The 23,911-nt window shown below is 41.7% G+C and overlaps 1 protein-coding gene and 1 pseudogene across 3 annotated transcripts in view; one reads left to right on the plus strand and one right to left on the minus strand.

The window, feature by feature from the left end:
* Acyp2 (acylphosphatase 2) overlaps window positions 1-23,911 on the minus strand; it is a 172,871-nt gene that overhangs the window by 44,070 nt on the left and 104,890 nt on the right. The window lies entirely within an intron of this gene.
* On the plus strand, window positions 20,670-21,183 carry LOC119819131 (annotated as a pseudogene).

Raw genomic sequence — 23,911 nt, forward strand, 5'->3', positions numbered from 1 at the left:
AAGCTTAAATATTACAACATATTGTAATCAATTTTCTTCTTGATGTCTGGGTGCTATCCACAGGTGTCAGCCACAGCAGCACCTATCACACACGTACTGCTCACTGAAACCGCTTCGCTAAAGCAACCATCAAAGCTTAAGCAGGTTTCATGGCATTCAGTGGCTCAGCTGAGACTTCTGCTTTTGTTCCGGATAAACCAACAGCATTTGGAAGACAGTGCACTTTATCCACTTTATCCAGAAAAAAAAATGAATAGCAAAGAAGTACTTTGGGTGGGAAAGGGATTATGTCACTGTCTAGAAATCTTCTTTGGTAGACTTGGCTCCTCAGCAATGGCAGGCTGAGGATGAAGAATACACATTCAAAGAGTCCAAGGGAGATTAAACAATGCTATTAATAATAAAATCTATTTAAATGGGCTTTTGTAGGCAGAATTAAGAGAAATGAGGGATATACTCAAAATTACACTGAGTCTAGGATTGCTGAAGGTGCATTTCACAAAAGTATGAATGCCATTTAATTAAGTGAATGTGGTATGTGGCACAAGTCTAGCAATATCAGGACTGAGTGTTTATTCTAGCCTTTAAGGAGCATCAGACCAGGGAAGTTTCCAAAATCTGGGGATATTGTGACTTCAGCAGACTGTGAAAGCTGGTTCAGCAGTAACTGTGGTTTATATAGTCAAAGGGAACAGGGTGGTCACCCCTTCAGGGGGTTAGAGTGGTAGCCAGAATAGTAGATACTCTAACTTCCGGCTAGTAATAGAAGTAAATGGCCAATTCCCTTCTGGTTCCTGAATCAGTTTAAGCAATCAGAAGTCAGAAACTAGGAGCCTGACTGTGCTTACTTGGTCACAGAGCAGAGACAGGAAATAGTGGGTCTATCTGGTAAGTAGGAGTCTTTAGTATTAGGCATGTTCCCTGAAAGAGTCAGCTCCACTATGAGATCTTGGAAAAGGAAAATCACTGTGTGATCTTTAAAAGTGCCAAGATCTTTAGTTGTGTTCTTTCAGCTTCCTGCAAAGGCCACTCATTGAAAAGACCAATGAATGCATGGAGCTGGACTTGTGGCTCCTTCCCTCATCAGAATGCAATGTAACAACAGTAGCTGGAAAGAAGGGAACTTTAACCATAGGCCCCAGCTGCACAGTCTTTACTTAGTCTACTTACAATAGTTTAAGTGTGGCAACAATCCCAATTTAGTATATGATTCAACTTAAATTTTTCAAATTTATATTAGTGTGATAGTGGTATTGTACATGTTAGCTTTTATTATCAGCTTGGCAAAGCTAGAGAGCTCTGATTGAAGGATTCCATAGATCATGTTGGCTGGAGGCATGTCTGTGGGGCATTGTCTTGACTACTAATGCACTAAGAGGGCTCACAGTGGGTGGCACCATGGGTCCTGCTCTGGGATGCTGTTTAACTTCCTGCCTTGACTTCCCTCAGTGGGAGACTGTGACCTGTAGGTGTAAGCCAAACAATCTCTTCCCTCCACAAGTTGTTGTCTGTCTGAGCATTTTATCATAGCAATAGAAACCAAGCTAGAACAAATACAGCAGAAACCACACTTGAAATTGGATTTTTTTTCACTATATGGAATTTGACTTCTGCCATTCTTAGGAGTCCCACTGCCAAGTGTCACTCACCTGTGTCACCGTCCCTCCCTGCAATGGTCCAGGCACTCTGGCCTCTTTACTCCTGGTCCAAGCCTTGAGTCACACTTTCCCTTTTCCAGATTGTGTTCTTTACCCCTCAGCTCTGTCTTTGGAGCGTCCTTTCCTGATCAAGTTTCTCCAGTGTACCCTCCTGTACCATCCAGTATTTTGTCTTTCATCGCTCATGGTAACATTTAATTCTCTATGAAGTCAAATCTGTTGATTAATGTGTTCTGTGTCCCTTAGTTCACCAGCTCCTCTTTTAGGCAGTAAAACCCTTCAGTGCCTAGAAATTTGTCATGTTCTTGGCCCCATTTCTATGCCTTGGCACATTCTTCTGGAAATTTATAGGACAGCTGGTGCCGGGGCTTCCTAAGAAGAAGGCTTCAGCAGTCTCGGGTCCCCAAGGAGTCCTCAGGAGGATCCACAGCCTCTTAAAGCCTCAGAAGTAGTTACCCTAAGATAGGACAGGGTGCCAGAATGCTATCTGAATCTTTCCTATGCCATACCATCCTCTCCTCAGTTAGCGTTGTGACCAGAAATGTCAAAGAACTCATCAACATTACCATACTACAGTCAATAAATTGCATGAGATATTCAACACTTGATAGGGAACTTTCCCAACTAACAGTAGTGGAAGTATGCTAACTATATTTAAGGCAGGCCAGGCTAAGTGCTGACATTTGGCAGATGAGATACACTCAACACACTTTCAATCTAATGGTACTTCTAGCTGTTGAGGATTTTGCCTCATTGTAACTGGAGGACCGTCTTTGCTTGCTATTTAGAAATTAGTGAAATGGTGGGCAGAGAACAATCTCTGGAGGCACTTTTATGGGTTGCATAAAAACATTTTCTTTAAGATTTATTTATTTATTATGTACACAGTGTTCAGCTTCCATGTATGCCTGCAGGCCAGAAGAGAGCACCAGATCTCATTACAGATGGTTGTGAACCACCGTGTGGTTGTTGGGAATTGAACTCAGGACCTCCGGAAGAGCAGTCAGTGCTCTTAACCTCTGAGCCATCTCTCCAGCCCATGAAAACAGTTTTTAAAGGACATCTGTCATAGTAGAATGAATGAGCAATTAATAGTTTTGAATTTATAAAAATTGTTTAGAAGTACAAAAGTTTAGAGAAGGAAATACAACTATTATAATTTAAGATTCATATGGGAAACCTAAGGTATTTGGCTAAAAATGTACTATGAACAATAACATTTAGTAAGGTAGCCAGATACATAGTTACTGTGCAAATATCAGTAAAGTTCAGGTGTATAAAACCGTGAGCTAGAAGATGAAGTGGGGAAGACTCTACAGCAGCAAGAAAAGGTGGAATCTCTGAGAAAACACTTAAGATGTGTGCTACATTTATAAATATTTCAAAAGCACTCCTGAAAGGCATGAAGACTTGCATAAAGAGAAAGGCCTGCTTCTAGAACATTCAACATCGTAAACCTCTCAGTCTTTCTAAGATAACCTGGATATTTACCGTAATCGCCATAAGAAGACTAAATAATGAGGAAAGGTAGGCGTCAAATTTAAAAAAAACCTAGAGTATACATTAAAAATAAGACAATAATTTCAAGTAATGCTCCTCAAAAAAAAAAATAAGGGAAAGGGATATTCCTAACACTCAATATAAAATACTAAACTTACAAAATAATTAAGAGTGGACACATGAATGAATAGAATAATAGGACAGGTGAATCTAAAAATAGACCCATGTGTACAGAATGTGACATTTAAAAAGCATGGCATGGCACCTCAGATCTCAAGAGCAAACTTTTCTTGAGAAAACCAGGGATGTTTTACAAAGCATGCTGTATTTATGCCATTGCTCTACCCTAACCAAAGCAGAAAGACTTAAATTTAAAGGTTGAAAATAATAAAAATGCTATAAAAGAAAACAAGGGAGGGCAGGCCCAGCTGCAGGCCACAAGTGGGAGACCTGCAGGCTACACCCACCTCCACCACCCACTGTACACTGTCACTCAAAGACCCACTCTGCTGCCCAAACCCATCGATCCATCATTTTCCCCTTGGCCGGCCAACCATCCACCACAGCATCAGCAGCCCCTATAGGCACAAGCACCACCTACACTAGCTGTAAAACAGATGGAAGGAAAGGCACAGGCACAAAACCACACCAATAGGAAGAACAGACTCTTAGGCACAAGTAAGGCTCATACCAGCCAGAAGAACTGGACGATATGATGTATTTAGACACCCAAACCCCCATAAACCTCAGCTGAAACAACCCTACTGAACCTGATGACCAGCCAATCACCAGAACCCTTGGCTATTCAGGCCAAAAGACAATAAAGGAAACAGATAATAATGGAACAAAAGACCCATCCAATAAAGACATCACAAGAATCAACAACGGTACCTATAATTATCTCAAACCCAGATGGTTAAACACCAGTGTAAGAATACAATCAACAACATAAAGGGTAATATGGTACCACCAGAACCCAGTCCTACAACAGCAAGACCTTAACATCCCAACGCAGATGAAGCTAAAGAAAATGACCTTACCTGATGAGGAGCAGAAGGAGGGAGAACATGAGCAAGAAAGTCAGGACCATGAGGGGTGTGTTCACCTACTGAGACGGTGGGACAGAACTAACGGGAGATCACCAAGACCAGTTGGAATGGGACTGATGGAACATGCGATCAAACTGGACTCTTTGAATGTGGCTGAGGTGAAGGCTGACTGAGAAGCCAAGGACAATGGTGATGGGCTTTGATTCTACGGCATGGAAGGGCTCTGTGTGTGCCTTGTCAGTTTGGATGTTCACCTTCCTGAACCTGGGGGGAGTTGGGAGGACCTTGGACTTAACATAGTGTAGGGAACCCTAATGGCTCTTTGGCCTGGAGAGGGTGGGAGTGGGGGTATGGGTGGAGGGGAGGGGAGGGAACTGGGAGGAGGGGAGGAGCTGAAAATTTTTAATAAAAAAATGAAAAAAAGAAAATGACCTTTAAAATAACTTAATGAATATGATAGAAACAATGAAAAATAAAGAAATTGAGGAAAACACAAACAAAAAAATTGGAAGAAATCAACAAGTACCTTAAAGAGAGCCAAGAAAGCCAAGAAAAAGCAATCAAACAAGTGAAGGAAACAGTTCAAGACTTGAAAATTGAAATAGAAGCAATAAAGAAAACACAAACTGAGTGGATTCTGGAAATTGAAAGTCTGGGAAAATGAACAGGAACTACAGAGGCAAACATCACCAACAGAATGCAAGAGATGGAAGAGAGAATCTCAGGCATTGAGATACAATAGAGGAAATAGATTCACTGGTCAAAGAAAATGTTAAATCCAACAAATTCTTAACACAAAACATCCAGGAAATCTGGACACCATGAAAAGACCAAACTTAAGAATAATAGAAATAGAAGAAGGAGAATTCTAGCTCAAAGGCACAGAAAATATATTCAACAAAATCACAGAAGAAAAATTTCCCAATCTAAAGAAGGATAATCCTATGAAGGTACAAGAAGTTTACAGAACACCAAATAGACAGGGCCAAAAAAATCCCCTCACCACATAATAATCAAAACAGTAAGCATACAGAATAAAGAACACTAAGAGCTGCAAAGGAAAAAGGACAAGTAATATGTAAAGGCAGACCTATCAGAATTACACCTGACTTCTCAATGGAGACTCTAAAAACCAGAGAGTCCTGGATAGGTGTTTTGCAGACACTAAGAGACCATGTATGTCAGCCCAGACTATTACACAGCAAAGCTTTCAATCACCGTAGATGAAGAAAACAAGATATTCCATGACAAAACCAGATTTAGACAATACCTATCCATGAATCCAATCATACAGAAAGTACTAAAAGGAAAAATCCTACCCAAGGAAGTTAGCTGCAACTTCATATGGAAAAACAAAAGGTTGCAAATTAGTAATCCAAGGATTGGTTGAAGAAGGAAGCTGCCTTCAGATTGTTCCATGTGTATTTGAACCAAACCATCAAAATTATATGTGCACCCTGACAAATATAATCTTGTTTTCCATTGTGGTTGAAGAAACCAAGAACTATAATGACAGCAAAGCACATGAGTAGACCAGCTTTCAATGTGTAAGCCCCACCTGTGATGGACACGGTCATTCAGGACTCCTAAACCCCGGAAGGACAATCTTACTTACTATGCCTGGTTTTATTTTTTTCTATTTTTTGTATGCATGCATATGGGGTGTGTGCATATTTTATGTGCACATGAATGTGTGTAGCAGTGCACACCTGAGTGGAGGCCAAAGCAGGACGTCAGGTGTCCATTTCTAACAGTCTCTGTCACTGAGCCTGGAGTTAGGCCGGCAGCCAGCAAGCCCCAGCAATCCTCCTGTCTCCATGCCACCTCCACCAGGACTGGGGTCACACGTGTGCACAACTATGCCCAACTTTTCCCATGGGTCCTGGGAGATTTGAACTCAGGTCCTTATGATTGTGTAGCAAATGCTCTTATTCATCAAACCATTTCCTCAGCCTGTTTTCATCCTTTTTGCTGCTGTGTAGAAAATGAAACTGTAACGTACTCTTCTGTAAAAATGATATCTATAATGATGGACATGGGCTTGACAAATAATATTAACTGAAATATTATGAGCACAGCAACCTGCCCTTTTTCCATCCATGCAATAATTATGCACATTTATTGTGAACATGGTAAGTACACAGCTCATTTCTTTTTCTGTACCATGTGAAATGATTTCATACTCTTAATTGAAACATATTTGATGAAAAGATTTAATGCTGGTTTTTGATTAGTCAAAAGAAGAGTGTAGGGGCTAGAAAGATGGTTCAGTGGTTAAAGCATGCACTGGTCTTGCAGAGAACCTGAATTTGGTGGCTCGCAGTCAGCTATAGCCTCAGCTTCAGGGGCTCTGGCACCCCTGGTCTCCAGAGCTGCCTGCATTCACATCCAGACATCTACACACAACTTTTTGGAAAAGTCAATCTTTTTTTTTAAAGATTGTGACTACTATGCTCATGAAATACAAGGAGGAAAAGGGAAACATATCACAGAACTACTTCTTATGCTCCTGTTCACTGCTGACGTTAGAGGAACAACATGGGAGCCAAGACCTTAAGGCAGTCTGAGACAGTCTAAGAGGGCCCAGAGTGCTGTGACTCTTCCTCAGGGGATCATTTTCATGCGTGCTTCCTGAGCACCCGAGTACAAACACCAATGCATTTTATTAGTAGAGGATTTACCTTTAAGGTCAATGTTTCCTTAACTAAGGCAGTAATTTTAGAACAGTCCAAGAACATTAGAAGATTGTTAATTCCATGGAAATTTGGATGTGGTTTAGCTGGCATCTATTACAGTTTGTCAACATATGCCTAAATTAGATATTAATTCATTTATAATTGAATTGGCTTCATTAAAAATGCTTTTTCATTACTTCTCAATCACAAGCATTTGGGAGGTGGGCAGCATGTTAGAGGACAATTTGCAGGATTAGCTTCTCCTTCCACCACGTGGGGCCTGGGGACTGAACTCAGGTGGTCAGGGCTGGCAGCAAGTGCCAATCTGGTATTCCTTCTCAGAAGCTGAAGCGGGTTCTTCAGGCAGTGTCATTGACACTTGCTCTCCATTCATCCAAAAGAAGAATGGAAAACAAAACAATCCCTCCACAAATAAGAACTTCTATATTAAAGGGAAGAAAAAAAGAAAATCTTTACCCAAACAAGAACAGATGTATTCACTTGGCCTAAGCACCTGCACAAACGCCTAGAGGAACACGAAGTATCAGGAGATTCCCATATCAAAGATAAAGTGACCCTACTTTGCAGTTTAAGCCACCGGAGCTGGAGTGGGGAGTAAGGGGTGGGGAGAAGCCAATGCACTGTTAGGGGGCAGAAGCCCCAGTGTTTCTAACTCCATTGTCGCTGTTGCTGTCTATCCGCTGGAATGTCATTCACAACACGAGCCAGTTGCTTCCCAAATGTATCCCTGTGCAGCCGGAATTCTAACTCATCGCACGTAGGGGATGGGTTTGTTCCGAAGAACAGTAACAATGGAAGAACTCAGTGTTGGGAAATGAGAACGAACAGCATGGTCAGATAATGAGGGCAGTTCTTCAGTTCTTCAGGATACGAGAGTCTGGCGTGCTGCTCTTGGGAGACAATTTTCTGAGCCTCGTCTTGCCAAGGTGGCTAACTACACTTGTGGATGGGTTTCTAGGCGAGGTCTACTCGGAAACCGACAAGCTATTATTCTCTTCTCAGTCGGGCGAATGTGACCTCAATTTCACTTCTAAAATGCAGCACTAAAGCCACACCCTGCCCTGTGAGCATGCTCACTCCACTTTCCTTCACCTACTGACCATACAGACAACACCACACTTGGGCTTCATTATGAAGAGAAATTCCCACCTCACAACAAAACTCCAGGTCCCTGGACCACCTGAGTCACACTTTCTTCTAGAGATTACTCTAATTTTTAAATGATGTACATACATGCAATTTTTGTCCTAAATATTTTAGATTTAGGAACTTTTTAAAAAGTACTTCTCAGGAGAAATTAAAAATAAATTCACAGAAAACATGGCACTTAGAAATACATATTATATCAATTCTTCTTTATTCTATTATGAAAATAGCACATTTGGCTCTTTGATTGACTTGCCCATGTCACCATGGGTGGTAAAGTAAGAGTTATATTAAGTATTACTTTGGTTGTGGTGATGTCCTGTCCTTTATAACATTGGTGGCTTAGACAGCCCCCTCTTAGCCATTATAAGCTCAGTATTTGTAGCAGGGAAACACAGCACATCCTTGAACAGACTCCACTAACTCACTTGAGACTCCAACCATCCAGCTGCGGAGGTGGAAAATGGAGGTTGTGCGTGTTGGTAGATGGTCTTCTCCTAACATTTCTAGGAAGTGTTTGTCATGAGATTTATTCTGGACTAGAAGATAAATGGGTGGCGGTGGGTGAGGCTTTCGGCTGATGACTTCATCAGCTCCATTTCTGTTTTTAAACAGCGCGTTTGTTTGAAGCTGGATAAAAGAACAAGACAGAGACCATTCTTGTTCTCTTTTAAGCAGCTGAGTGTCACAGTGTGGCATCACTTCTTTCAAGCAGGATCCCTTTGAGACATTCCTGAAAAAGCAGAATACCCCATGAAGATCAGCAAGGCAGCTGACTTCTGGAAACTCTACAAAGGACCATGAGCGCCCCTGAGGTGAGATCAGGAACATTCTCGGCAGATGTTTGTCAGGAAGCTTTGCTAGCAGATTCCCTCTGAGGAGGAATGTCACAACGTCGTGTATAGATCTAGACACTAGAGGCGAATTTATAATTTCAGAAAGGGAATTTACAAAGATGTTTTTCAAGATCAGAGAGGGTTTTCTTTTTGCCCATAATAAATGACAAAGTCATATGAGTCCCTAAATACATACACACAAATAACAGCCCCATAAGCCACAAAAGAAATAGGCCAGACGGTAAGAACCCAGGTACCGTTATTTTAGCTTTTGTGCTTTTAGGTACTCACAATATTCTAACAAAATTGTTTAACATATTTAACATGCAAACAGAGTTAGAGAAGTCAAAGGAAAATGGAAGGATATCTTTAAAGTTGTTAACACACACACACACACACATACACACACACACACACACACACACACACACACACTCCAAATTTCCAACCTGTGAACTTACCCCTTAGAAGAAGAATGGGGTAGTATTTTCATGTTATGTAGAGTTTTATCAACATTCTATTCTAAGGAGAATACTCCACTCCCAAGTTGAAGCAGCTAAGATACAAGAAGGAATAAAGAACAATGAAAAGGCCATATGTGGATAACTGAGTTTGATATTATAATTGCTATAATTTTATGAGATTTTAAGTATATATTAGATGAAAATATGTCAATCTCATATAAGGCTTTTTTGTATAGCAGACAAAGGTGACAAGGGAAAAATATAATTAGAAATAGGCATATTTAAAAATTATAAACACTGAGTTCTGGGCCAGCAAGGAAACTTAGCAAATGAGGGTATTTGCCATGGAAGCCTGATGAGGTTCAATCTCTAGACACCACTGTGGGAGGAGAGAATCTCTAGACGCTATGGGAAGAGAGAATCTCTAGACGTCATGGGAGGAGAGAATCTCTAGATGCCTTGGGAGGAGAGAATCTCTAGACGCCATGGGAGGAGAGAATCTCTAGACGCCATGGGAGGAGAGAATCTCTAGACGCCATGGGAGGAGAGAATCTCTAGATGCCTTGGGAGGAGAGAATCTCTAGACGCCATGGGAGGAGAGAATCTCTAGACGCCATGGGAGGAGAGAATCTCTAGACGCCATGGGAGGAGAGAATCTCTAGACGCCATGGGAGGAGAGAATCTCTAGACGCCATGGGAGGAGAGAATCTCTAGATGCCATGGGAGGAGAGAATCTCTAGATGCTGCCATGGGAGGAGAGAATCTCTAGATGCCAACACGGGAGGAGAGAATCTCTAGATTCTACCATGGGAGGAGAGAATCTCTAGGCACCATGGGAGGAGAGAATCTCTAGACACCATGGGAGAAGAGAATCTCTAGATGCCATGGGAGGAGAGAATCTCTAGATGCCTTGGGAGGAGAGAATCTTTAGACACCATGGGAGGAGAGAATCTCTAGATGCCGCCATGGGAGGAATCTCTAGACACCATGGGAGGAGAGAATCTCTAGACGCCATGGGAGGAGAGAATCTCTAGATGCCAACATGAGAGGAGAGAATCTCTAGATACTGCCATGGGAGGAGAGAATCTCTAGATGCCATGGGAGGAGAGAACAGGCTCCATAGCTGTCCTCTGACCACATGTGTGCTTCAGCACAGGCATGCCCACATTCATGCACATATCATACTCACTTGAGCTTCTGCACAACCCCCACACACTAATAATAAATAAAAATTAAAAAGTTGAGCTCTATAGTAAGCAACAATAATTCCATATTTTAATGCACCTAATAACATGATCTAAAGTTACATATTAAATGATATTGATGAAATAAAACAGAAGTAAAAAATCATGAGAAACTGGAACAGAGTATCTTTCAGGTATATCAGACAAAATGATTTATAGGATGAATAAGATTTGGACATGTGACCCAATAATCATATGTATCATACTCTAAAGTTGCAGAAAGCATACATTGATTTTGAATAGGCGTAGATCATTTTTTTTTAAAAAAAATCAATCATTTGTGAATTGCATCCATCTGAAAAAGTAAGTGCAGGTACTGTATAGAGAGAAGTAGGGAGGCAGGGTTTATGTACACAGCTGGATCAAGGAGGTTGGCTTAATTCATCTCCGCAGGAGCACTCTCTGTAAGGGAGCAGTCCTAAGTCAGCAAACCTCTGGCAGAGAAAGCTCTGGTGGACCAGAGGAAGGCTGTCATTTCCCTGAGCCTGGGGCGGGAGTGGAAGGTGGGGAAAGGGGGGAGAGCTTTGCTAGTTCCCTCTGAGTCTCTGGTGGGACAAGGGGTTGGGAGGGGCTTTGTTGTTTCCTTCTTGGTCTGACCCTAGGGTCCTTGACAAGGTCATGTCCATATCAACAACCCGGTCACTCAGAATTTCAGGACTTCCTCTGTTTCCTACAGAATTCCCTAGAGCTGGAGTTACAGATGATTGCAAACTGCCGTGTTGGGAACAAAACCCAGGTCATCTGCAGGGGCAGCAAATACTCTAACTACTCAGGCATCTCTCCAGCTCTCAAACCCTCGCAAAATAAAATCTCTGATTGCAAAAAGAATTAGACTGAAAACCAATACCAAGAGATACTTAGAAAACCTATAATGAACCATTCAATATGGTTACTAATAACATATGGGTCAAATAAAGAGGTCGCAGAGGCAGATGGACACTGTCACCTTCAGCAGCTTAAGGGAGTTCCCTTAATGTTAGAGACGTTAATTCAGGCAAAGCTAGGAGTTGTGGCTTCCATGCAGAAAAGAACCTGAGAACTCATCAGTATTGTGAAGAAAAGTTGGAGTTTATTAAAGACCCTTTAGTATGGATCTTAGGAAGGAGGGCTAAGAGAAACAGAGGCACTCAGGAAGGGTAAAGTGCACCTTCAGTCTGGGTATGGGCCTCTCAGAGAGGAGCCCCAGTTGCCTTACTGTCTTTACAATAGCCACAGACATGATTTTTCTGGGTTTTAAAGTAATTGTCTTCAAAGAGCTACACAACTGAGACCTCTGTGTCACTCCTGAGAGGCACGTGACTCATTACAAAGGATGAGGTAAAGCTTTGGAGCACAGAATTAGGAAGGGGAGGTTATCTGTAGCAGCAACAAAGTTAGTAGTCTTGCTTGAGATTCTCAGAAAACAGGGGGTTGGAAGGAAGAACAAAATGTACCAAGGACATATCCATTTAGGCATTAAACCTGTTTTATTGTTTCACATCTACATATAAAATCTATAGTCAGTAGATTTATATAGTTTCAAAAATAAGTTTAAATATAAGCTTATATATAGTTTATAAATTAAGGGAATATTAACTTAAACTGGGCCATAACATATATGTATTACAAGTCTATCAAAGTATGTGTTTATGAAAATTAATCTTTTTGCTCTATAGCCTTTGGACATCTAATGTCACTGCTCCTTGATGCCATGTCCTGCAGAAGCGGGAGCTGTCATGGTAAAAAACAATCTTAGTAAAATTACCCTTTTGTCTGGAACTGTAACCCAGTTGGTCCGCTCTCTAATGGCCTACCTGGCCTACTGCCCTTGCTTCTCCTGAGCGGACTCTATTAAATTAACCCTGACTCACAGCTGTGCCTCTGACAGGAGCCAGACAAAGTAGGAGAGATAACATAAACCCCTTATCAGGAGCACCCCGCCCCTGCCCTGAACTACAGTTCCTCAGATTTTATTCCGGTCTGCACTGACAGGTGTCCTTGACTGCACCTCAGTTTCCACTTACTGAGTTTGGGATAGCGTCACAGTTGCTACGCTTACCAGTCCACGGGAGACACAGTGGTGTGCAGGACTCAGTGCCTGTTGGAAGGGACCTCTCCACTTCTTACTGTTATTTATTTATTCTTTCTTTCAGTTTTAGAACTACTTGAATGTTTGGGTCACTTCCTAAACAATTTAAGACGTAAGACTCAAGACTTGCTGACACTAGCTCCTCTAACTGAGTTATGAATCTATTTTTAAATTCTTAAAGGCAGCATAGTATTTTGGCTAAGGGTGGCTTCTGCATACAGGTCCAAGTCTGAAAGCGAGCACCTGTATGTATGACTTTGTACACATTTTATACACTTTGACTTTCTATCTTCAAAATAAGGGTAATGGCAGACCTCTCATACACAAACACGTAACCTGCCACGCCATGTTAAACAGACAGTATTCAATAAATGTTGGATGCTGCCATTAACATGGCTCTGTTTATCCTGTTTCATAGGCCACATTCCTGCCACTTGGCTCAGTGACGGAGATCTCCTGACTCCGCATGTCTGTTCCTTCCAGATCTGCTTCAAAGATGCAGGTCTATTCTTTGTAATGAGGTTATAGTAAATGGGATTATTTCCTAAAGAAAGAAGGCAATTTGTTGCTCGAGCTACTTTTTCTTAAGAAAAGAAGTAGGCTATAGTCAATTCTCTGAACCTGTTCATATTGCTTTGTATTTAAAAGATGTTACTTTCATAGACAGTCTGTCATCTTGGCTTATCTAGAAAGACAGCTAGGGTCTCATTTTCAAAGAGTATGATTTGAAAGTTATGCAAAAATCAAAGAAATTATTATATATAATATATATATATTTATATAGTGGCATTTTATGTGTATTTTAATAAATTAAGTTTGCTTGAAGATCAGAGAATAAAACAGCCCCACTGGTCATCTTTACAGACCAGGTAGCAGTAACACACACCTTTAATCCCAATAGTCACGCTAGTTGTCATAGAAACTGGGTGGTAGATGCCTATAATCCCAGTGTTGTACAACTTTAATCCCAGCCCCAGAGAGGAATATAAAATGGGAAGAAACAGCTCTCAGACAGTCTCATTCTGAGATTCCTGGAGGCAGGATCACCATTTCGAACTGAGGTTTGAGGTAAGAGCCAGTGACTGGTTGCTTTGCTTTTTGGATCTTCGGGTTGAACCCCAATATCTATCTCCGAGTTTTTATTATTCATGCTACATATATAATATACTATATATAACATAGGGATTATTATTATTATATTTAGTACTGGCCTGGTCCATTCCTACATGGTTATTTTGAGTCTCAATCCTAGAATTTTTAAGCCTGTGACTAAGAGATTGAACCTAAAAAAGAGACCTACAGACCTTAACATTTCATGGAATACTTACCAAATATAAATGGATACATTTTAAAAATATGAATATGTATGAAGATTAATGCTAACAATAGTCACTTTCATGATTCTATTCTATGAAATGTCTCTACCCTTATTCACACAGAGAACAATAAATACTGTGGTTTGATAAAGCCTTAGATAAACTGCTTCCCTCTGACATTTTAAGGTTTTATCACAGAATATTATGTATATGGATTTATTGGAAGTAAGGAGGTCAGAATTAACGTGTATTTCAACACCACTAATTCCAGCACTTGGGAGGCAGAGGCAGGTGGATCTCTGTGAGTTCAAGGCCAGCTTGGTCTACAGAGCAAGTTCCAGGACTGCCAGGGCTGTTACACAGAGAAACTTGTCTCAAGAGAGAGAGAGAGAAAAAAAGCCGAAAAAGGTACTCCAATCCAAATGCATAGGATTTAAAGTTACATATAGCCCAACACTAATTTCCCAACTTAAACCCTGAAGCAAGTACTCAACTTTCAAATTAAACTCAACAGTAGACATTTGCAGAATTTTCCAGAAAATATGCACAATAACATAAAAATAAATATAATAAAACATCAAACTGTCAAACAATTCTACAAACTCAAGCAGTTTTTTCAGTATACCAGCCAAATGACAAAATTTTTAAAACAGAACACACACACACACACACACACACACACACACACACACACACACACAATCTCTAAGCATCAAAATGGGTTCAGCTGGATGCCAGGAATGACTCATGATTCTCAATACTAACTACATCTCAAGCCCTGATTTAGAAGTAATTCTGACCCATGCTGCTCTCAAGGGTACTGTTAAATATTGACTCACAGTATGGGAGTGGAGAGGATGGGGTCTTGAAGGGGAAGTAGCCTTCGCCCACTCTAAACCTAGGGCAGGTCATAGAATTGTAAGGACGCTGTGTCCCATTCCAGGGCTGACCTCTGTCACCTCCTCCAGTATTTCCTTCTCTCTTTGGTTTCACTTAGGGATTGGTTACTAGAACCAGCCTGCCTGTGAATCACTCTGCTGTCCTGCGCAGGAGCCAGCACAGACAGCACATTCACTGCTGCTTAAAATTAGCGCTTGTTTCTTATCAGCAGTGGCTCGACTCTTTCCCGACATCAACACATTATTGAAAGTGCAGTACTGTAAATCCTTTGTCCTTCCCAACTCTGCCCTTTCAAGCCGGCCAGAAATAACAAGGGGCTGTCTACCAGAAAAAGCCAAGTCCTCCCAAACGCACAAAACTCCCAATGCTCAACTCTTCAAAGATGGGTCCAGACTTATCTTGAAGTTTGAATCCTGAATGTGGGACTCAGGATTCAAAGCAGCTCATTCATGCTATGAATTTATAGTAACACAATGAGGACTTCGACCACACATGTGCCATGCTGGGATTTCTGTAGCAAAAAAAAAAAAAAAAAAAAAAAAAAAAAAAAAAAAAAAAAAAAAAAAAAATCAAGGAAGACCATCATGCTTACACAAGATTTCATCTTCCCACAACCCAGCCTATGTGCTCTCTAAATCTTTAGCTGACGGTGGGCACCAAAAGTGACTTTAACTAGATCCAGTAGGAGATTTAATTCGATATTGGATTGGCCTAGATTAGTGCCTCTCATTACTTGGCTTCTTTCAGAATGTTTTCTTCCCAATTCCCACACACTCCATTTACACAAGAAAAGGGAAAGCTTCTAATTTGTTCAGGAGAGAAGTTAAGTCAGAAGGCAATTCTTAAGGCATTCTGGAGTAAGAACTGATCACTACTAGTTGTGAGAAGTTCTTGTTCCTAAGTTCTCTCTTCAGTATGAACACTGTATGACCTATACATTTCCTGTAAAACCTATCAGATAACATGGGACGGGGCTCAATGTGCACTAAACCCTGGGTGTGATCCTATACTGCATAAACTGGATGTGGTGGCACGTGTGTAATCCCAGCACTCTGGGGGGGAGGGGTGAGAGAACCAGAAGGCCAAGGTTATCCATAGCAAGTTAGAGGTCATCCTAGGCTACTGGTGCCAGGGTTATTCATAGCAAGTCAAAGTCATCCTAGGCTACTGGTCAAGGTTATCCAGAGCAAGTTAGAGTCATCTAGGCTACATGAGACTCTGACTCAACACACGAAACACTCCACCAATGATAAGTATCACTAGCAACTAAAGAAACTTAATACAAAATATGAAGTTAAAAATCATGGCCAAAGAGTTAACACGGCAAAATTAGAACAAAAAGAAATATGTTGTGACAATAATGTCCATGAAATGTGAAAAGATTATATCAAAAAATCAAACATGACAAACTCTAAGATACTGTTACTCATTTATTATTCTTTTAAAAGTTACAGGATTTTGTTGTTTTAAATATTTGCAACATTTAAAAATACTGATCTATGTGTATGTGTGTACCTGAGCACACACATGTGCCCCATTTGCATACCGTGACTGTGTAGGTCAGAATAGGGCATCTGATTAACTGGACTCGCTGGAACTGGAGTTACAGACAGTTGTGAACCATGTGGGTGCTGGTCACCAAGCCCGGCCCTCTGGAAGAGCAGTAAGCCCAACAGACATTTTAAAACAGATTTTGGTTTTTTCTTGTTTTGTTTTGTTTTTTTTTAATCTGCGTGCCTTAAAAAGTTTAAAAAAGGGTTAAAGTTATGTTTTAAGTTTTAATCACTGTTCTTAAGAGATCTATAAAACAAAATGACTCTGACCTGTAAACCCTACTTGCCCAAGGACAGAGGACTTCACGGAATGCTGGGGCTGTTGTTCGTGTAAGGGAATCAGCCGCCTGCTTCACTTCTGTGCACAGGCTGGTGGTCCCCACTGCACAGGATGTGCTTGGTCACACATAGGTGGGAGGTGAGAACCACACAGGATTTCATTTTCTCACAAACTTGCTCCTGTGCTCTCAAAATCTTCAGCTGGCAGTAGGCACATCAGGATGTATGCTTGCTCCTGATTGGTCAAAGGTGGGAAGTGCATAGCCTTGTGGGTTTTACCTTTATAAGCACGGAACTAACGTAATTTGTGGCCATTCTCTGTTATGGACCTGGTAAGGGTCCATTGTCCTGGCCAGTATTTAATAAAGCTTGCTACAAATTTGGCTCAGGAATTGTGGCAGTGGTCTTATTCTCGCTTGATGAGAGAAACACTTTCTCTGCCTCCAACCACACTCGGTCTAGCCTGTATGGAGCCTACGGGTCCATGGCCAGATGAAGACTTGCTTGAAGGCCAAGCTCAGGATCTTGTCATTTTGCGTCTCAGTCACAAAAAATAGGGTGTTGAGCACACTGCAGATACTGAGCAGAAACTTGTGTGCCACCAGGGCCAGTTAACCATGGCTATGCCAGGTTTTAAAAGCCATGCCAGCTTTTTAAGGTTTGTTTCTATTCATTTTGCATATGTATAAACGTACATAAATATGTGTATCACCTGCCTTCCTATTGCCTGTGGGGAAGAAATGAGGGCATGAGATCCCCTGCAACTGGAGCCACAGGCAGTTGTGATCTTACAATGGGGTGCAGGGAACCAGAACCCATGTTAAGAGAAAGTGCTCTTAACCACAGAACTATCTCTATAGTCTCTGGGCAAGAGTGGCTATCAAAATGACCTTTCTTTCCCACCATGGTCACTCACATTAACCATTTGCATCTGAATCTTACCAACGCTTCTTAAATTACTTTATTTTATTGCATTTTATGTATTTAATTTATGTGGATGTACTATGTGTCTGTGTGTGTGTACACAGATGTGTGCATGTACCTTTCATGAGGCATGTGTGGAAGTCAGAGGGCAACTTACAGGAGTTCTCTCCTTTCATGGTTTTTCTGTGTAACTCTGGCTGTTCTGGAACTCACTCTGTAGACCAGGATGGCTTCGAACTCACAGAGATCTGCCTGCTTCTGCCTCCTGAGTGCTGGGATCAAAGGCATGGCCACCACTGCCGGGCATAACCACACTTTTAAAAGAGAGGGGAGCTGCACACTTTTCATTTGACATGTAAGGGATGAGAGGTTAGTAGTTTACAAGTCTGGTCAAGTTTCACATAAGAGAAATTACTTTGTCTACAGTCTTAGTATTGACCCAACTAACGGGCTTCCCTGCAATGTTCCACATGGAATCTTACAACACGCCTTCCAAATGCATCTCACATGCAGGAACCACCTCATCTTTCACATTCTGTTTTTTATTATTGTTTATATGTTCAAATATCCCCAAATGCAATGCCTTGTTTAATAAACAGAATAATATTTACACAATCAGAAAACCCAGGCTTCTATGCTCATGGAATGTAAGACAAATGAGTTCTTCAAATATCCATTAAAGCAGTACCTTAGGTAAGAAACTAATGCTTGCCAAATTACCAGGCAAATTGTTCCAGAAGTTAAAGATGAATAAATTAAAATTATATTAGATATGAGATATAATTTAAGGGTTTATTTTATCAATTGGTATTCAGCTTTTTCCAATTAAAAATAATCCTGACAGGAATTAAAATTTCAGTAGCAAATGCCATGGTGTGAGCCCCTGGGCCTGGCTTGTCCAGAGGCAGAGAGCAATCTCCAGCTACTTCTCAGTGTTACAGGACAATGTGCTTGAGACTATCTAAAACTGTGCTAGTGTCTAAATTCTGGTCTTACAAACAAACCCAGTTCTCAAACTCCTGACATTCGCTCTGAATAGCTCATGGGGAACGTGGTCTGGAAACAGCTACAGAAAAAGCTGACATCCAGACTGATTTGGTAATTTTTGTGAAACACATTTTTAGAAAAGAGGTGGGAAGCCAGCACATTCTAAAGAAGGTTTTCTCTTAGTTATGTAAAACCAAGTATTGTTTCTAATCTAAGAACAGAGTAGCACTTTCTTATATTAGCCAACTTTACTTCTCACCATTTAAGGTTAATTGAACACAATAGTCAATGTTGAGAATTCAATGCAATTCAATTTTAAAATTAAAATCGAGCTCTGTGGAGACTGTCAGACTAATGGACTAATTCCAACTCACACTCTTTCCCAAGAGTCTCACTATTTGTGCAGTTAATGGGATACAGACAGTGGATGCAGATACATACTGATACCCAGCTGGGGATGTTGCTCCTGAATGTGGGTTCGAAGGGAGCTACTCTGGGAAGCAAAAGAGAAATCTGAAGAGGTAAGGACACTGGCTCCATGGGCAAAGTGTGGAAGATCATATATGAGGAGATCCTTAGCAAAACTAAATTGTAAAGACCAGAAAGGGTGGACTGCATGCCTGTATTACAGCCCAAATTAAGGCAGCTTGCTAGGGCACTGAGAGGGAACACTAGAGAGTAAGTCCTGGGAATCAGCAAGAATTGGGGGAGATCCTTCAAGGCTAGAGAAGGAGTTAGGGGTCACACTAAGCACATATAGAGTTCTAGATGCTGAGGAGATTCTTGGTATCATCTGGATCATGCGGGAATTAAGCAGGGATCACACTCTCAAATCTGCATGCATTACTTTATAAACTCCATTTCCCCTTAGTTCTACCATGCTGACCATGAAGAATGCAATTACAATAATGGGCGATCTTTTTATCAAAACCTATCTTGTCAGATCCTAAGGCTACCCTTCTCTAGCTATGAAACTTGAACCTGTGACTTCCTTCTCCTGACCCTGTTTCTCAGTCCAGCAAAACATGGGGTAACACACACTCTGCAAGGCCTGGTAAACAGCAAGTGCTCAACACAGATGTAATGACTGCCTGATATGTAGGAAGGCCATTGATAAAGACTTGTCCTGAAGGATGGGATTAGCTAATAAACAAACAAAAACAACAAGCAAGCAAATAAAAACAAGGAAAACATGCCTTGGTCCAGGTATTTCACTCAATAACATTTGTAGCTGTTACCAGCCAATAGAAACTCTCAACTAGTGTTAACGTATTATTATTTTTCCATTAATTTTGCAGTGATTTTTTTCTTAAAGAATATATACATGTTTTTAGGGTAATAACTTTTTGTCAGCTATTGCCACAGTGATCCTATATAACAAAACAATAACAATATTACATTGTTAAAGTTGTTACAATATTAACATTGTATACAATGTTACAATAACAACCATTATCCTCATGGTTGCAGGTCTCTACACTGACTATAGATCAGCCGGCATAGGCTAGGATTAAATGAGGTAGTATTGTTCAAATGTAGGCTGGGCTGTAGTTTTCTCCACCTGTGCTGATTTTGGGCCCCAACATGATTGATCATCAACTATCAAGCAAAAAACCCTCCTCATTACTAATTACCAGTGCGTGAAACCCAAGCTGAACAAAGCAAGCTTATTTAGGCTTCATGTTATGTCCACTAATACATTCTAATCACAAAACAAGGGGGATGAGGGCAGGAGAGACAGCTCAACAGAGCACTTGCTACCTGCAGAAGAGTCACATCTCAGCTCCCAACCATCTGTAACTCCAGTTCCAGGAGACCTGATACCCTCTTTTCACCTCCATAGGCACCAGGTACACACATGGAACACATACACACATGCAGGCAAAACATTCATTCACATAAGAATAAAACAAAACCAACCAAACAAAAACAAACCACCCAACCAAAACCCTAGTGCTGTGCTCAGGCTCTGCTCCATGGCCGGAAGAGACGGTGGCAGTCGGAGCCAAAAAGCAGGCTCCAGATGGAGCTTAGGAGCTATGGACCAGGATGCCCATACCCTGGGCTCTCAGCTCTGGAGGCATCAGGCAGACAGAGTATGGGACTCTCCTTCAGGATCTGACCAACAACATCACCCCTGAAGATCTAAAACAGCTCAAGTCATCCTGCAAGAAGGACACCCCAGAAGAAGAGTGAAAAGATCACCACCCGCAGCGCTTGGGGTACCTTCCTGGAGATCCACACAAAAGCTGAACAAAGACAACCTCTCCATCATGGAGCACATCTCTGAGATATGCCGCTGTCCTGACCTACTCACTGTGGTGGTTGACTACAGAACCTGTGTGCTGAAGATCTCAGAGATGAGCCAGACACCAAGCTAACCGGTATCCTCAGTGCCAAAAAGTACAAAGACATTAACGAACAGCTCTCTGAGAAAGACTTCACCAAACTGGCTCTCCCACCTGAGCAAGAGGAAGAGGAAGAAGGTTGGATCTGCATCATATCCTCCACCATCTTCAGTGGGAGGGCTAGTGCAACACCCTGCCCGGTACCCACTTACTAACTTCGTCCTAACCCCCTTACTATGTGCCTATGTGTTTCTGTGCATGCGCTCTGACTGTCTGGCTGTCCTCTGGCTCACCTAGTTCCTCCTCCTCGTGAAGGGGCTGGAGTCAAGGGAGGTGGGGGTGAAGTGGAGGCTATGTAATTGGCACACTCCTCCCCCTCCCCTTTCCTCCTCTCTTCCCTCACATCTTTAAAGTGTGGAAGCAGAAAAGACCTGTATTTTCCTACACTGAGGAGCTCAGGTGATAACAGGGATGGTTAGAGGTAAAGAGAAAGAAGCAGCGGGGAAGGAAGGTAAAGAGGCTACTCAGCCTCTACCTGGAAGGCCAAAGAAGAGCCAGAGTTCAGTGTTTGTATTGCTGGGCTGGGCTGGCTAGCCTCCAGTTTCCAGCTATTCCTCAGGCTAAAGGCCGGTGTAGCAGTAGACCCTCTTTTATGCCCTTGTCATGGACCTGGGATGGGTTTGAGTCAGAAGAGCACTAGATCCTTTCTTGGCCCCAAAGACCAAACCCCATTGAGATCCCAGCATTTGCTGTCCTCAGCTTCTGCTCTGGAGAGACTACGTGGGGACCATGCACTTCCGAGCCTGCGATGGGGATGCAGGCAGACAGGCCCACTTTCTACTCCTCTGTTCCCAAACACAGACTATTGAATATACTTACCCCGAGCCTAGGGAGGTTAGGGAATGAGGTTCAGAGGTTTTAACTTCAACCTGCCCACACCTACAGGGTTCCAATATGGATATTGTAAGCAACCTTCCCATTTTACAGTTTTGAATACCCCAATAAAAAAAAGTTAATGACAGTGGTTTCCTTTTGCACTGTTTACCACCACAATTCAGTCCAGGAAGGGACTTGGTAACCTTTTCTCATTTGGGTTGGTGGATGCTTCACAGCCAAGACATTAGGGTACAGTGAGTGAGCCCAGGCTCCTTCCCCATCCTTGACCATACTGGTGTGTGTGTGTGTTCTACATATATGTATATTAAACCTGCACTGCCGGGTCTGCCACCCTTTTTGAGTTTTTTAGCATTAACTTATTGCCTAGGTCAGAGCAGGAGTGGGAGGGGATTGCCACAGTGAAGGGAGTGGCAGAGCCAAAATGTTACATAGCCCAAACAGAGAAGAAAACATTTAAACCAATCACAATAAACATTAAATTTACATGCAAGCTCAGAGACTATTTATAGGAAGTCGAAGGGAGGAGCTTCTAGGATGTGGAAGCACAGCCTCACAGGGAGGGGAGGACCAGTGTCAAAAGAGAGATGCCAGGCAGGCTAGTACCCCATCAACTCCTAGCCCAATCTGCCCATCCCTTCCGGCCACTGCTGCAGACACCTGCCTCAGCATACACACCTCCAAGACTCCAGTTTTGCCTTAAAGGTCCTTTCTAAGTCTCCCTAGTCCTGCCTGGCTTCTCCTTTAAGAAAAGAGATACTTTGCTTTACAGAAGCTGCTCAGCTTCAGGAGGTCCCATTTATTCAATGTTGCCCTTAATGTCTGTGCTGCTGGGGCTATACGTAGGAAGCGGTCTCCTGTGCCCAAATGTTGTAGAGTACTTCCCACTTTCTCCTCTAACAGGTTCAGTGTGTTCAGATTGATATTGAGGTCTTTAATCCATTTGGACTTGAGTTTTGTGCATGGTGATAGACACGGATCTACTTTCATTCTTCTACAGGTTGACATCCAGTTATGCCAGCACCATTTGTTGAAGATGCTTTCTTTCTTCCATTGTGTGCTTTTAGCTCCTTTATCAAAAATCAGGTGTTCATAGGTTTGTGGGTTAAGATCTGGGTCTTCTATTCGATTCCATTGGTCGACTTCTCTATTTTTATGCCAATACCAAGCTGTTTTCAATACTGTAGCTCTGTAATAGAGTTTGAAGTCAGGGATGGTAATGCCTCCAGAAGTTCCTTTATTGTATAAGATTGTTTTGGCTATCCTGGGTTTCTTGTTCTTCCATATAAAGTTGATTATTGTCCTCTCAAGATCTGTGAAGAATTTTGATGGGATCTTTAAGGGGATTGCATTAAATCTATAGATTGCCTTTGGTAGTATTGCCATTTTTACTATGTTGATCCTCCCAATCCAAGAGCAAGGGAGATCCTTCCATTTTCTGGTATCCTCTTCAATTTCTTTCTTCAAAGACTTAAAGTTCTTGTCAAATAGGTCTTTCACTTCCTTGGTTAGAGTTACCCCAAGATATTTTATGCTATTTGTGGCTATCGTGAAAGGTGAAGCTTCTCTGATTTCTTTCTCTGCTTCCTTATCCTTTGTATATAGGAGGGCGACTGATATTTTTGGAGTTGATCTTGTAACCTGCCACGATACTAAAGGAGTTTATCAGCTGTAGGAGTTCTTTGGTGGAGTTTTTCGGGTCGCTTATGTACACTATCATATCATCTGCAAATAATGAAAGTTTTTCTTCCTTTCCAATTCGAATCCCCTTGATCCCCTTGTTTTGTCTTACAAAAAGGCAGCCTACTGACTGGGAAAAGATCTTCACCAACCCCACAACAGACAAAGGTCTGATCTCCAAAATATATAAGGAACTCAAGAGACTAGACTTTAAAATGCTAATGAACCCAATTAAAAAATGGGGCACTGAACTGAACAGAGAATTCTCAACAGAAGAAGTTCGAATGGCCAAAAGACACTTAAGGGCATGCTCAACCTCCTTAGCAATCAGGGAAATGCAAATCAAAACAACGTTAAGATACCATCTTA

The sequence above is a fragment of the Arvicola amphibius genome, chromosome 1 (assembly GCF_903992535.2).
Source record: "Arvicola amphibius chromosome 1, mArvAmp1.2, whole genome shotgun sequence".
Lineage (NCBI taxonomy): Eukaryota > Metazoa > Chordata > Mammalia > Rodentia > Cricetidae > Arvicola > Arvicola amphibius.